We start from the raw sequence: 14,581 nt of genomic DNA, 5'->3' as shown, positions 1-14,581 counted from the left end.
TTTATTGTTGTCTGTAATAGGCTGAGAAGTCATGGGCAGTGTGCATCAGTGCACACTTGATTCTGCTCATCCATGGCTGAAGAGCCTAAACAAATATTTCCAAGAGGTGTGAATAGGAGTTTTCATTGCAATTACAAGTGCGCTCTGAAAAGCATTAGTGGTGATGATGGCAGAATTCTTCATAGCTAGGGCTGCCTGTGTATCTTTTCTAGATCCAAAAACAACCCTTCCAGGAGCTGAAGAGGACAAAAGCAACAACAAAAATGCCAGCTTCTCTGCCCCTACCTGTCCCTTCTCTTACAGAAAGGGAAAAAATAATAGGGTGTTTTTTGAGAGACTTTTCAGAAGTATGTCATTTGGGTGTTGTTTGGTGGCACAGTCATGCAGCCAGCTTGCATACTCTGCCCATGAGACTTCCCATAAAAATGTCATTTGGACATTCAGGATCACTAAGTATTACATGATACAGTCTCAAAAATTGTGGGCATTGAATGAGCATGGTCAAATTTCTGAGATGGAACGTCTTTTGTGTTCAAGCTTTTGGCTAAGATGTGGGTTTCTCCAGGAATAGTTTGAGTGGAGCAGCTTGATATATTTACATGCTTGTACCTTAAACTTGCCAAGTTCAATTTGGTTTGAAGTTTTGAACTCCATTTCTTCCATATCACTGTTAACAGCTGGAGGAAAGGGTGGGTACTTCAGAGTACACAGGTGGCCAGATTCACCCCTCTGTGTTTCCATGGACATCGCAGCAAACCCAAGGTTAACCTGCTCCACAGGTACACAGACTTTTTTTTTGCCTGATGCTCCTGCTGGTAGAAGCAGTGACAGCCTTTTGCCCTGTGCCAGGCTGCCCATGAAGGTGAAGAGTCTTGCATGGTTGTGTGAGCCTCTCTGGTACACCTGCACAGGCACTTGGGCTCACACCTGCAATACATGCTGTACTAATATCTTGAAATCTCATCAGTCTTCTTGTGCCATTCTCCCTACTGCAACTTACTTTTAGTGGAATTTCCTGTGTGATCTGCTCTAGGTGAATCTGCTTTAGCAGATCTTCAGACGTCCCTTCCACCCCCAACAATTCTGTGATTCTGTGAATTAGGTACATGTTGCACAGACACTTTGGGTTTAGGCCCTCGTGTGCTTTTATTAGGTATTTCCTTTGCATGTTAAGTCCTGAGAAGACTGACTTCATTAGGGCAGCAGGATCAAAATTCAAAATGCCATGGCTTTCTGACTGTGGCAACTCCTCTTCTGAAGTTAAGAATTGTTTTGCCTCTGTATCATAATTGTAATTGGAAGAGCCAAGCCAAGTAGTCAGAATTTTGAAGCACGTCAGACTTGATGCAAACTGTTACAGCTGTGTATGTTATCAAGTATTAATGTGTTCTTGTTTTCTTAATTAAGAGGTTTTATGAGGTAGAAGGTTAAATTGTGGATATGTGTGTTTTTATTGGACTAATTCAGTACCTTTATTGTAAAACTGGAAATGAAAGTGAGGATGTTGTAGCATGTGTGTTTCCACAGAAGGAGAGGGACTGTAAGGTGTTGTCTGGTTACCCAAAACATGGCTCTTCAGCAGAGCAGTACATACATGCACACACTCCCATACAGGTATCTATTCTCTATATTGCATATTTTTAACATAATTACATTGTTAGCCTTCTGTGCCTAAATAGTTCATGTATTAACAAATAAATTTGGCATATTAACCTTTTCCTGTGTGCCTTAGCCAGCAAGTAGGCGTTATTTTTTGAAAAAAAAAAGTCCTGGTTTACGGGGTGAAAGCACATAAAACCTCATGAACTAACTGTTCTGCTTTAGTCAAAAAGAGAAATATTTTCTTACAGGCTTCTTAGTTTCTATAAAGCCAGATACATTAGGAAATATCAACATTTATTAGGTTTTGCAGTTGAAATTCCCAAGATATTTTTTCCATTGCTTATTAAAAAGATTGATACAAGTAGCATGAGAAAATAATCTATTGCTGAATGGTAAATATTGATTTTTCTTCATGTTGCTGAGCTAGGCACAAGAACAACGCATTAAAAAAAGAATCAAAACCAAATCCATTATCTGATGATGCCGTGCATCTTCTTAGCTAAATGCTGACAAGCATGAAACACCTGTGATACCTCGTTTAGCTTAACAATACTCATACCTTCAGAATTGATAAGTCTGCCAGATGAGACTGCAAAGCATGAGATGCACAGCATTAAGTTATCAAAACCAACAGTGAGGGACTCCCAGACACATTGCTTACTCTTCTTTAGTGCCTCACATGCCCGTGTCTGTGTGATCCCACCAGAGGAGTGTTGGTAAATAGTGAACATTAAACCAACAGCTTCACAGAGAACAGGGATGTGACAGCAGCCTGATAAGAGTTGTTGCTGGAGAAACAAACTGCAGAAAAGTGTTTGATTTTATAGCAAGGCAGCTGTAAATAGGCATGAGCTTAAAAGTTCCAGTTGTACATAGGTTTATATGCCACTCTCTTGGGATACTTCTTGTGCCTACAGCACCTACAACAAGGGGGCAAAGTTCTGTTTCTTTTCAGGAATTTCAAGCAAATGCAAACAAGAGGGAAAGCTGTGTCCAGTTTTACCTGCAGAGTTTATCTCTGGAGTCCACCTTGCCTTCTGGTCCTGGGGCAGAGAGGGAGCCCAGCTCTTCCTGCGCTCTGTGCTACAGCGGGAGGGCTCAAGCAGAAGCACCTGTGTAGTGTTGCGGGGGAAAACCAGTCTCCGTTTCTTTATGGGAAGGTGATTTCCTCCTTGCCTGCTTCGTTTCTTTCAACAGAAAAGTCATATAGCAGCTTCCCTGAGAGGCTGGGTTGAGGAGAAGCAGTCTTGTTGTTTGTTTGTGTCTGTTTTTAAATATATTTTTTTTATTACTACTATTTTAAAATTAATTTTATTTTTATTTTGTCTTTCCCCCCACCTTCCTCTGGGTATACCACAGCAAGAGGTGCCTCAGAGAAGTGGCAGCAGGTTATATCCTAATACACCTCACTGGGTTGGGCAGCCTTGCGTATTCCCATGTGGGGTCCCACCTGCCTTTGTGGGGCTCGGGCTGAGGCTGGTCACCCTCCATCAGTGCCCAGGCTCTTCCTTGTGCCACATGCAGCTCCAGAAGATGTCATAAAATCAAAATGCTGTGATACATGGGGATCAGGGGGAGGTGACAGCCTCTTGTTTTGAGCTCCTGTAATCTCTGAGGAGTGCAGAAACCTTGGTGGGAGAAGGTCAGAGAAAAAGGAGAGCACCAAGGGGAGAGAATAGTAAGAAAGAGGGGGAGGAGAAACATGTAAAAGGGCACTTGGCGTGATCCTGTTTAGGTGGTGATGGGAATCCTGAGCCTGCAGACAAATCTGTTTCTTTATAAATGAGTTTGTGTCCAGACAACATCCTGCTGCTGGCTCCACCACTGCCTGGCATCTCCTCTGGCTGTGCCCCTGCAGCTTTCATTTCAAGAGCAAATGTGAGCTTTGGGTTACCCATTTGCCTCATGGTAGCCTGTGCTGATAGAAGGGTGAGGGGGAAACAGGAGGCTTCCAGCCACCACTTTTAATCTCTTTTGGATTTTCATGCTGGGGTTGGCATGCTGAGGCATTGCACACTGGTCCTCTGAGCTCATCTTTCCATTTTGCTGAGGAGCACTTCAATCTGCCCAAAACTGTACTGGAACTGTGGTAGCCCTTCTTGTAAGCCAATGGCTTCTGGGTACTGGTTAAATCTGAGCCTCTATGAGGGAAGAAGGAATCAAAATAAAGGTTACTCAGAGACCTGTAGTGAGAAGGGGTCCCCATCCCAAGTCCAGGCTCTGCGCTCCTGCATGGGCGTGGGGGGGTGGCTGGAGCACATCTCTGGGGAGCTCGCAAGGCTGTCATGATGGGCTGTGCCCCAACACCCACCAGCTCCACCTTCCGCAGCTGATGAGAGATGTTCAGTACAGCAAAAATACTCTGTGAAAGCCAAAAGTTTGCATAGTCACTGCCACAGCCCTAGGACTGCACAAATGTGAGCTGTGTGTGAAAAGCTGCAGGCTGCTGCTACCCACCATCCTACACAGGGTGGCAGCCTGTTTCGCTGCCTGGGTTGTTTACGCTCGCTCTGTTTGCAACAAAAAAGGCTGTCCCATAATACGTTTCCCATAATTTCTGTTTGCTGTTCTCTGCAGAAGAGTCATGGTTTATTTTTACATCAACCTTCCATTTTGAAAAGCACCTTCCTGTTTGTGTAATGCTCCCACAGTGGCAGAAGAACACAAGCCCTCCCAGCCTCGGAGTACAGGCGAGATGTGACTCTGGCGAAACCCTGCCCAACGCATCTGGAGGCACGCTCTCTGCTGATTCATTTCGTTAATGGCTCAGGAAGAAAAGGCCTTTGTATACAGATGACTAAATAGCAGCCAATGTATCATAAAGCAAAATGCATTGCCTTTTTTTTCTCCCCACCCTCCTTTTTTTTTTTTCCTCCAAACTAGGCTCCCCACCCTGCCAGAAGTGCTTTATTGAGTCATTCCATGGATTTTAAATGCTGTTTTGACTTTGGCTACACAAAGAGAGGAAATGGAAAGGGAATCCCCATCTCCCTGGCTCCCTATAGGGGAGCCTCACCCTGTGGTGCCGTGCTGCTCCCAAAGGACAGCCTCTGTATGGGGGGAAGCATGAGTAATACTTGCAGGAGTATGCATCTCTACCGCAGCTACAAAGCAACTGAATAAAGGTGGAAAAGCAAGGGTAAAGTGGAAACAGACATGGAGTAGGCACAGGCGGGCAGCAGGAGGGAAGCCCTGGTCCAACAGTAGCAGGAGGCTTTGTGGGCAGAGGGGTAGCCCGGTGGGAACCCCCCCTTGTGTTTGGACTGTCAGCACCTGCTGTGCCAGCCCAGCTGCATCCCGTCACAGCACTCGGCTGGTCAAAGTGGCTCCAAATTAAGAGTGCAGTGAGAAATGGTCTTAATTCCTCTCTGGCTTAATTCCTTGTGAAATTAAAGAGTTTCTGCCCCAAGCCTGAGCCCACCTGGTTGGGTGGATGGGGCAGGAGGTCTGGAGGTATGGGTGAGGACTCCTCAGGAGATAACACAGCATTGCTCCTCTGCGAGAGGATGCTTGGCTATTTTAAAGTAGAGAGTTTCCAGCAGTGTCACTGATGTTTCTAGAGGAAAGTGATCACACCTGTGAAAACTAGGAGAATAGAGATGCCTCCCATCAGCATGGAGGAAGGTCACCGAGTCCTACAGGTATTTAAAGTATCCTTTTGGCTGATTTCAGTGACGGCCTATTCTGCAGGCTTCGCTTTAGTAAAAGTTGTTTTTAGGAGCATTTGCCCTGGAGCCTGAGCAACTTCCAGTCTGATGGGCAAGTCTCCTCCCATGGGCAAAGCTCTTGGTAAATAAATGTGCTGGACACAGTCTAGACCAACACCCTCCCTCTTTGCCCTGCCCAGGCTGAGGGACTGTAAGCACAGAAAAAAAAAGAGGAGGAGGAGAGGGAACTCCCTGTTCTGCTCCGAAAAGTGACTGCATAAATGTGATGCTGCCCAGTAAAATACTAAAGTAAGAGTTGTTTCTGCTTAACCTATTGGATCTGAAAAACTCAGCTTAGCCAGGGGAAAATGAGCAAGGCGCTCTGAGCCCACACGTCACAAAATAAATTAAGTTTCTGGTTCAGGAGCACCTTTTGTCCTCAAAGGTATTTGCACAAAATTAGCCACAACATAGTTTCACTCACATGAAAAGGAGCTGCTATCTGGAGAGGGTGCAGAGGCATGCATGGAATTTGCTGGGGGTTTTTTTAGTGGCAATTACATACAAAATGGAAAATATCCTGCTTGAAACAGAACTGGCAGGCAGAAAACAAAACCTGACTTAGAGACTTTACACAGAGTGTAGCTGATGTGCTGCCAGTGACAGGCAGTAGTATAAGGGCCTTGCATAGTCACTTTTTAAGTGGTAGAACAGTACTTTAAAGATCGTAAATGTTTCACCTCAAAAATGTAGAAAATTATTCCAGTTAATAGAGCTGAGCATTCAGAAATTAGGAAACTCTGCTCTGAAGGTGTAACTTTTATTCATTCTCTTTTGTGCTTATGCATATGTGATCTTGTAATTAAGGACTATTTTTATCTTATGGCCTCTGTCTCAGCCAGTGAGTAGGTAGACAGCAATTTGGATTATTTAGTCTTTTCAGCCAGTGTGTGACTGAGGCCATATTTACTCCATGTAACCTTAATTCCTCACTTAGTTGTTAATAATTTCCAAAAATGTTTAAATTCAGAAATAGGTGCTGGCAATGGACTGAGACAATAGAGCCATAATTCTTCAGGAGGTGTGATGTTTTGCAGTCCATGGCATCTGTAGACTTCAACTGCTGTCATGTGAGCCCAGCATCCCAGCAAATCTAAAAACACTTTACTTAGTACACTCAGAAAGTGAGGAATACAGTAAGAGCCCAACTGTGTGACTTGCCCCACATCACTTTGGGACTGAAGCAGAACAACATTAGTCTCTTTTAATCACAAGACTTTTCTTTCTCTTCCTTGATTTGTTCATTAGCACCTCCAGTCTCCTGCCAAAAGGGAAATACAGATCTTATAGATCTGTATCACAATGCATGTGTACATGAATTAGAGGTTTCCTCCACATTCTTCATACTGGCATCACCTGAAATTGCAGTCTTCATGTAATCTATTCTCTGCTCTTGGTTGTTGTTGTTTTTTGCTGGTTGTTGTTGTTATTAAATAAACAGCAGAATCTAGACTTCATGTTGCGGGGTTGTACTGCCACATGATGACTGTCAGAAAGCTGGAGTCTCTGACATTATGAAAGGGTCTATCAGCTGGCTGTTTAGCTTAAATGAGGAAATCAGAGTTTCAAGCTAGAAGAGCCCTTTGTATCTTGTAGTCTGATATCCTGTATACTCAGGCCACCACATTTTCTCCCAGATATTACCTGTTCCTGTCATTCCTCACAACTCGCCATTGTTACTTGTCATTTTCATTTATATAACTATGATTTGCATTTGTCTTCCCCACTCCGTTTCTAGCACTAACCCTTTCTAGCACTCAATCCCTAGCTTTTCTCCCTGTCCTTACTTTCCTAGCCCAAACCCTCAGCTCCGTTTCCCCTGATGCAAGTTTCAACTTGTTCTCTGTGCTGCCACCATCCTGCTCCAGGTCACAGCACAGGACATCTGGGGGAAGTTTTCTGTCCTGTTTCTAGCAAACATATGGAATGACTTATTGCTTTATTTTAAAATGATATCAGAAAGGGGAATGGGAGTGGAAGGAGAATGTGGCTCCTACTCATCCACTTAGGGTTGCAGTGGTTAGGACCCTCTCCCAGGATTTTGGAGAATGCCTTCAGCTCCGCCACTGCCTGGCAGCTTTGACAACTGTACAAAGATAGAGGTCACTGGCTACTCTGGCACTGTTCATGTTTCTGTTGAAACAAAACAAGCAAAATCAAAAAGATCCCAGTATCTTGGGCTTCATCAAAAGGAGTGTGGCCAGCAGGTCAAGGGAGGTGATTCTGCTCCCCTGCTCCGCTCTGGTAAGACCTTACCTGGAGCACTGCATCCAGTTCTGGAGCCCTCAGTATAGGAAGGATATGGACCTGTTGGAGAGGGTCCAGAGGAGGCCATAAAAATGATTAGAGGGCTGGAACACCTCTCCTGTGAGGTCAGCCTGAGAGAGTTGGGGTTGTTCAGCCTGGAGAAGAGAAGGCTCCAAGAAAAGCTTATTGCAGCCTTTCAGTAGTGAAAAGGGGCCTATAAGAAAGATGGGGACAGACTTTTTAGCAGGGCCTGTTACAACAGGACAAGGGATGGTGGTTTTAAACTAAAAGAAGGGAGATTCAGGTGAGACATGACGAAGAAATTTTTTACAATGAGAGTGGTAAAACACAGGAACAGTTGCCCAGAGGGGTGGTAGATACCCCATCCCTGGAAACATTGAAGGCCAGGATGGACAGAGCTCTGAGCAACCTGATCTAGTTGAAGATGTCCCTGATCATTGCAATGAGGTTGGACAAGATAATCTTGAAGGTCCCTTTCAACCCAAACTATTCTATGATTCTCTGATAACCCTCCCTGTAACATCCTGGGGATGTGGAGGCCCAGCTGTGCTAAAAATTTCATTATAAAGGAGGTCATTATGTAAAGTGCACAAGTGCTCTTTGACCTGCTGCCTCTCTTCTCCCAGCTCCAAGAAGTGCCACAACTGCTGAGCTACAAAGTCATGCATCTTGCTGAGCATCAAACTGTTCTGCATATTGCAACACCAGGGCAGCAATGAAGGAGTAGGCATAAGAAAAACCTGCTCCCTAAGCTGCTGCACAGCAAAATGTTTCTGCACCATCTGGCACGTTTAGATGTTGTGTCATGTGCAGTTTCTACACGGACTTGGCAACATACACGGCAGCCAGTTTTACAACATGGCTGTGTGAAGTCTGCCATGAAGTAGTTCGTATCAAGCTGAGAAAATTAACATGACCCAGTTAACCAGGAGGGATGACTAGAGATAAAACTTCAAGGCTACCTACCAGAGCACCTGAAACCAGATCAGTAGGTTTTAGGCAGCAGATACACCTCCCAAGATGAATAGCTGGGCACTTGGAATACTAGTAAGGATCCAAAAAACCTGTCTCCCTTGATAGCCCCAGCTCCAAAGGACCCCGGAGCAAGGTACCCTGGCTTAGGGCAATGCCTGGGTACTGGGTGACTCCCAGCCAGGAGAGGCTGGGAGCTCTGGGGGAGGTTAAGGCAGGTTAACCACCGACTAGGATTGCCTTTTATGTTTTCTTTGCTTGCAACTTAGTGTTCCCACACTGCTTCTAAAGACTAGTCTTGCTGTAAGTCATGCTAGATTTTGTTTGTGTTTCGTTGGGTTGCCTGGGGGTGGCAGGGGAAAAGACTAGGTATATCTGAGTGAAACCAGCAAATTTGCAAGGTGTTGTCCCACTGAAGGCAGCAAACTGGAGCAGGAGGCTATTTGCAGATATGACTGAAAGACTGGTACCTCGGGACATGCTTCAGTAGCCTGGGTGCTTCCTGGCAGCCTACAGTTGGGCTGTGCCAGGACTGATGCTTTCGGTTTTTAGGTCATCATGGGTTTCCTTCAGAACAGTATGTGTTCCTCATGCACAGAGCTGATGGCAGAGTTGTGCTGTGCGTCTGGGTGAAACAGAGCCTCAAGAGAGCTGAGAAAGCCTGATCTCCTCCACCCAGTGCAACTGATGATAACATGTGGAGCAGTAATTTGGGTACTCATCTAGAGAGCTTGGTGTGAAGGACAGAAGGTTGCATTCCCTGAGCAAAGAAAGGAGTCTTGAGGGACTCTGTTCTATGAAAGGGCCCTTCCTCCTGCCTTGTCCTTGAGAAAATTTGCCTCTGAAGTGTTTACATGCTGTCCCAGACTTCTGATGCTCCATGGGTGTCCATAAGCAGCTAGGAGAGGCCTTCTCACACAGAAGAGGCCTCCCCAGGGAGGCAGGTGAGGCCATCTTCTGGGGGACAGCCCTAGGCAAGAGCCACCCAACTCAGGTCTGACCAGGGTGAGAAAATTTGGTTTGCATTAAGGCACAGCTCTTGTTCCCAGGAAAAGCCTGATGATTATCTACAGATTTTTGGTGGATGAGGGGCTAAGTGTAGGCAAAGCTTTTGAGCTTTGTATTCTTAGTCCTAGGGACATGCTTAGGTGCCCAAGTGCTTGGGTGGCTTCACCTCCAGGTATAGCAGGACTCTACAGATGAAGGTCTCTCCCAGAAGCTTACACTTTGGTGCTCTTTTCCTTCCTAAGAAGCCATAGGCATGTCTCTAACAAAAAGCAGAAGCTGTCCTTAACTCTCAGGTGCTGCCTCCAAAACTGTAGGCTTTACTTCACTTAAATGTTTGCTGGATATTTTTTTTTTTCTTAAAAAAACATTGGCAACACAATATTTCTTCCTCTAAGCTTATTGTTGGAAATAACTAAACTCTGTTTGCTGATACTTCACTACATACAAAAAACCCCCTGATCAACTTGAAGCAGGCGGCACAGAAAGTTTTAGCCCAGACACTTGAACTCTGGCAACAAGACAAAACTGATAACAGGCTCCAATCACAAAAAGTGTGGAAGAATAACTAGTACCAGCTGCAGGGCTAATTTTACAGATAAATGTGACACATATTGTAACACAAAACATTTACAGAAGGGAAAGCTAAAGTTTTTTATAGAAATCTTCCCCAAGGGTAAGATGGGATCTTTTCCAGCAAGCCAGAGGCAGGGGAGCTCCTCTCCTGGTGTAACGAGACACTGTCAGCAGTAAGCAAGCAGCTCGCTGTGCTGGGAAGGGATGTGATCTCTTGCATCCACACAGCTGGAAAAACAGAGGAAGCAGCTCACAAGATAGGCCAACAGGCTCAGGAAAGAGAATTGATCGCAGCAAAAATCAGCTTTTACTACTTGAAGTGCCAAGTCAAGGGTGGTACCTTCACAAAGGGGAGAAACTTCTACCCATTCTAGTGGACCTTGGCATGTGAAATTAGCAGTCCCATCAAAGACAAGGGGACCTTGACAGGAACAACTTGCCAAGTGGCACATTTGCTCAGCTTTCTTCCCCATAAAGTCCTTGATCATGGACACACTCTCCTTCACAAATCCATGAAGTACCAAAAAAAACTGCTTATTGTTTTTCATCAGCATAGTTCTTCTAATCTTGGCCACTAATGGGCTGTAGCATCCCAAGGGAGAGCCAAAGGGCACAGACTCTTCCCAGAAAATAGCAGAACAAAAGCCATGGTTACGATTACTTTTTTCGGGCAGCTGTCAGAAATGGACATTCAGGTAGCCCAAAACCACAAGAATCTTCCATGTGTGAAGAAAGACACGTTCATTTTAAAGGAGGACAATAACAAATGTCTGCAGGGAACTGTCATGTTTAACATGTTTGTCAACAATCTCAAGGAGGTGATGGCGTCCACTTTCCTCATGTTTGCAGGGGAACTGATCCATATGCTTGAAGTCAGGGCTGTTGTCCAGAGAGATAGGCTGGAGGAATGGGACAAGAGAGAGCTTAAGGAATTAAACACAGATAATTGCAAAGTCCTGCATCTGGGAATAAATAACTTCATAGCAAGAGTACAGGTTAGGGACTGCCAGGCTGGGGATCAGCTCTGCTGAAAAGGCCCTCAGGAGGAATTGAGGTGGGGACTGTGTAGACAGTAAGCTGGTATTGTGCCCCAACATGACAAAGGTCAGCAGCATCCTGAATTGCAATAACAGGAGCATAACTAGTGGACGAAGGGAAGTGATCACCTCCAGCTTCTTAGTACCCATTAGACTGCATCCAAAACACTGCATCCAGCTTCCTCCCCCCCACTATCAGAAAGATATTGATAGCAAGCTCAGTAGAGGACAACCAAGATGGCCAGCATGCTAGATGAAGCATGCTTTCTGTAAGAAGGTGCTGGGGTTACAAGGCTTGTTTGACCTGGAGAAGATTCGGGGGTGGGGGGGCCTAACAGCAGCCTTCCCATACCCATGAGCAGGCTACCAACAAGAGGGAGTCAGGCTCCTCACTGTGGTGCATCGTGAGACACCAGGCATAAGTTGAAAAACACAGAAGCTCAAACTCATAAGGAAAAACTTTCTTGCCAGGACACCAGCCAAGCAGTGAACCAGGCTGCCCTAAGAAGCTGTGCAGTTTCCATCCTTGGAGGTTTTCAAGATCAAGTTAGGTGAAGCCACCAGGGGAAATATTCAAGGCCAGGCTGGACAGGGCTCTAAGAAACCTGATCTAGTTGGAGATGTCCCTGCTCATGGCAGGGGGTTGGACTGGATGACATTTGAAGGTCCCTTTGAACCCAAACTATTCTATGATTCTAAGCCCTGAGTAACCCAGTCTGACCTCGTGGCTAACCCTGCTTTGGACAGGAGTTCAGTCATCCTGAGGTCCCTTCTATAGTGAAATATTCTGTTAGCCTACAATCCTAATTCTTTTTGAGCTTTACTGTCCTCATATCCTGGAGACTTTCATAGCCTCTGATGAAAAATATTAAAGCATGGAGTACAGCATCCTTTCTGCTTCTACATGAGCAAGGAAAGGCCTCACTCATTTACGTGCTCTTAAAGCATGATTAGGATGGTGGGATTTTACTCAGTCTTTTTTCTTTTTTAATCCATTTACACCATATTTCCCACCTCAGCTTCTTTTCAAGAGCATTTTTGGTGTGCACACCATGCAAAATGCTTCAGCAGCCCTGTATGGAAGATAAAGACTAAAGCCAGAGACTGTGGGAGAGGGGCAAATCCCTTTCTGTACTACATGCAAAATTTGAATGTTTACATGGCTTCTAGGAAAACTTTGAAAAGAAGAAAAATAGAAGTAAAAACACAATGAAAATAATTTTATTTAGCCAGCACTTATGGTAATGTTAATGGTTGAAAGTCTATGAATCACAGTGTTCCTATGCCATGAAGCAACAGCCCTGCAAGAGCAGAGGTTCCTGGGGGCTTTATCTCTTGCTGTTGTAAAATAGCAGGAGGTACTTGATATTGAACAATTATTTCTAGCAGTCACACTGCAAATAAAGTAGTTTCTCATCTAAAACATATACAATGATAGTTGTGGTACAAGTTTGACTGGACACAGAAGGCAGTTGGGTTTATAATTGTGGCTGACAACACAAAATAGGTCCCCATTCACCCTTTTTGCAGATTCAGTATACAAATAAAGCCAGAGCCAAGGAGAGGCACATAGTCTTGGCTAATGTGGACTTTGCTCCCCTCTCCCTTCCCCTCCCCCCGGCTTGGCAAAGGCAGCCATAGTGCTGTGGAACAACCACCCCAGCCCATAGCACCACACAGCTGTGTGGCTTTATGGGAACCAGACACATATCTGAAAACAGAGACAAACCTCACTATGATCCCCAAACAATAAAGATTTTTTTTTTTTTTTGTCTTCACTCACATGCAGAATAAAGTCGTGAAGACTGCAAAGAAGTAACTAGTGCTATACAAAGAGGAGCAAAATAGTAACTTTATTGAACATCCACTGCCACTGTAAACATCTGTCTGCATTTCTGCTGTGCACTGAATAACCTTCAAGTAGACTGAGTCATGAATCTTGACTTGCTGACAACTGGCTCTGTCTCTCCTGTGGCCCTGTTGCACTGCTGATGGTGGGATGCAATCTGAAATTTCAAGATGCCCACCTGGCAACTCACTCTGTCCTGCATCTCTGCTGCAAGGATAACCATGCATTCAGGGACTGAGGCAAGGAGAGGGATTCAGAAATGCCAGCAGAGGAGTGTCAATGATACTTAAAGCTACTCTTTTAATTAGTAACCTTAAGCTGAGGTGCGACCTGGGGTTTGGAAAGGACTGCTGAGTACTCCCCCATCTTTCCATGAGTGGAGGCACTGCCTGCATAAGCTGTAGGTACAACAACACAAAGCTGAAAAACCTGTCCTGTGGTATGACTTCCCCAGCTTTCCTCTACCCTATTCCTCCCTCACACAGAGCCACAGAGTAGCATCTTGAGATGCAAGCTCCTTTTATGGAGCAGGACATGCTGTGTTACTGTTTCAAAGGGAACAATTTTGATGGTGGGATACAAAAGTGCAGTAATCCAGTGTGTGGCAAGTTAGGGACTAAATGCCAGTGTGAAGAACAAGGCATAAAAGGTCATTTCTCAGCCACAGCCCAAGTATCTATTGAACATGAAACAGACAGCTAAGAGAAGAGAAGCATTCAACATGCCATGAATGGCTGCCTTGTGGATTCATTTTGCAAGATCCATGCATGTGGAAGCCTGTGTCCAGCAGTGGAAAAAGAAAATCTCACTGACCTATTTTTATCACTGCCAAAGTCTGGCAACTGTCTAGATGTTCTAGGTTGATTTAAAAGTGACTTTTGATAGGGTTCAAGGTCCTCAGTGGTGGCAGTTCAAATTAGGTCATTTCCTCAGAGCTGCCAACAGGCAGAAACTGAAGAGTTGGCTATTTTATAATCATCATAATTATACAGTGGCCATAGGCTTAAACCATCCCCTAAACATAGAAACCCAACAAAACCCAGCTTGGTCTGTTCTAAGTTAGTGCTTGTGCTCCTTAGTTGGAGCAGCAACTCTCATGCAGGGACAGCATCCCCTGACCCTATGGGATGTCCCTCACAGGCAAGAGAGCAGCTGCAGGGACTTGTTTTATCCACTACAAATCACCTAGCTCCTCACACAGCTTCCAGGACAATACAGCACACCCCTATCCTCCCAGGGTGCTCAGATCCTCACTCATTTTCATGTTATCAGCCTCCTGCCAGCAGCAGGCTGGTAGTGAAAAATAAAGAAAACAGGATGAAAAAAGGTGGTGAAGTACTCAGATACTTCTATCATTGCCTGCAGCTGGAGGCTTGCAAGGCAGCTGTCTCTGCAAAGGCTTGCAAGCTCCTGCCTTCAGACCTTGTAAGAAAACAGGGCAGGACTCAGCTTGAACTTCACAATGCATTCCCCATGGAAACTGCATCTGACTCACATTTATCCCTGGGATTTTAGTCCTCACCACTTTCACCCTTAGCCCCTGCTTCTCCCTCAGAGCAATTGCT

The sequence above is a fragment of the Streptopelia decaocto genome, assembly GCF_964273445.1.
Source record: "Streptopelia decaocto genome assembly, chromosome: 1".
Lineage (NCBI taxonomy): Eukaryota > Metazoa > Chordata > Aves > Columbiformes > Columbidae > Streptopelia > Streptopelia decaocto.
Note: the sequence above shows the minus strand (reverse complement) of the source record.